General features: G+C 40.4%; 1 pseudogene; it reads left to right on the forward strand.

Annotated features, from left to right (window-relative positions):
- Nucleotides 1-673: 673 nt before the first annotated feature.
- Nucleotides 674-1,186, forward strand: LOC118976440 (phosphatidylethanolamine-binding protein 1-like; annotated as a pseudogene).
- The last annotated feature ends 901 nt before the right edge of the window (nt 1,187-2,087 follow it).

Here is a 2,087-nt window from a genome sequence, read left to right on the forward strand (position 1 = left end):
GGTTATGGAAAAAGGCACAGTGTTTCCACCTATGCCTCCATCTTGGCGGAAGTCCCCTACTTTGAGAATTTAATGTGCATTTGTGGTGTGAAAAATACTTTGTCATGAATGGAGTGAATTGGTTCAATGTCAATAGAAAAGGATTACTGACAAACAGCACATTTTTAAAAAAAATATTGAGCACCCATTCTGTTCCAGGCAATTCATATACATTCATTGAATTTAGTCCATCCAACAACACCATAGAAGAGATGATGTTACTGCTGTCATTAGTGTGGTGAGAAAAGTGAATATTGAAGACTCAGAGAAAACCTCTGATTGATTCTAAGGAGGATTGTATTAATTTTATCATTAAATAGAACTTTTATGAGAAAGTTATTTTTTAAAAAAACATTTGTAAATCTGAAATTATGGCCTTTAAAATCTCTGGAATATATGTTTGTTTTACCAGAGAATGGTACATAGAATGCAACGTTAATTCTCCAAATTCAAAAAAAAATCTTTTTTTCTATTTAAATAACATTAACATACATAGTACTGACTTTTTAAAAATACAACCAATACAAAAATCAAAATATGGCACTATCAGTTTGCAAACTGTTGAGAGTCAGTGCTGTTGATCTATACCTGGACTTCTGCATCTCTCCTGGCTGTCCTCCCGCTTGGCCCCGTGATGCCGGTGGACCTCAGCCCATAGTCCATGCCCTTGAGCCTGTAGGAAATGGACAAATAGCCACAGCACCCACTGCAAGTCAAATATGCTGGGTGGAGGTCAACAAGCTGGGAAAAGTGCTAACATGCATCCAGGTTAAGAACCGGCCCACTAGCATTGCATGGGATGGTCTTAATCCAGTAAAAGCTATACCTTGGTGTTGACAGGCCAGGATGCTCCAAGCAGAAAGGACCCCAAACATAGGCAATGGCACCATTTCCTGGTGGTCAACATGAAGTGGCACAGTCCTTCCCTATTATGTGGGCTCTGGTGTCCTAAGGGTGCAAGCCTTCACTGTATCATCTGGCTGGTTTACCAGCATGACAGGTCACTCCATTCTCAGCAACTGATCTGGGGATATCTTTCCACAAAAAGTATGATCTCAGGCTCCCAGGGGTCAGCATATATTACCGGGCTGAATGGGACAACTACATGCCTAAGCTCTATGAACACAGAGAGAAAAGTGAATGTTAAAGACCAAGAGAAAGCCTCTGATTGATTCCAAGGAGGATTGCATTAATTTTATCAATCAAATAGGACGTTTATGATAAGGTTGTTTTAAGAAATTATTTGTAAATCTGAAATTATGGCCTTCAAAATCTATGAGCTGCTTTCTGGGAAGTAGGGGAAAGCCAGGAGACAGGTAACCCCCACAGGCCCCAAACAGTGTTCTCAAGTTCAGTGACCCATGTAAATTTCTCTTCTTTCCTGTTCCCATTCTCACAGGTGAGACCTGAGCAGATAGTGATGCAGGGTGACTTTTCCTTCTGCCTATCCTTTATCATTGTACAGGGTCACACATCCTGATTTGTGTTTTGATCAAATTTGAATTCCATTTTTGGGACTGCCTTGGTAATATAACATAATCATCATATCGTTAATATAATAGCAACCCAGAATTTAAAGGAGAAAAAAATTAGATAAGAACAGGTCTACAGTAATGTTGCAGAGCATCAAAAAGTAGAACCAGAGACACTGAAATAAAGAGCAACTGACAGTAACCAGAGAAGAGGAGGGAGAGGGATAACTGGGAAAGAAGAGGAAGGGTCATCAAGAAACATGTACAAAGGACCCATGGACAAAGACAATGGGCGGGGGAGGGTTGAATGTGGGAGCTGGGGGTGGGTAGGGTGAGGGAGAGTAATGGGAGAAAATGAGGACAATCATAACTGAACAACAATTAAATAAATAAATAAAATATTTAAGGGAGAATAAAAAAAGAAATTCACTGTCTCTGCCTTTGTGAGTTCGAATTCAGACTGCATGGTAGCATATTCTCAGATGTGTTTTCACAACCCTGTCTCTCTCTAGGCAACCAGAGGCTGGTATGTCCAGCCTCTGGTTGGATTGGTATTGAGGATGTACCTCAATGCGG

This window comes from Sturnira hondurensis, unplaced genomic scaffold, assembly GCF_014824575.4.
Source record: "Sturnira hondurensis isolate 20B ecotype Veracruz unplaced genomic scaffold, ASM1482457v3 Scaffold0001721, whole genome shotgun sequence".
NCBI lineage: Eukaryota > Metazoa > Chordata > Mammalia > Chiroptera > Phyllostomidae > Sturnira > Sturnira hondurensis.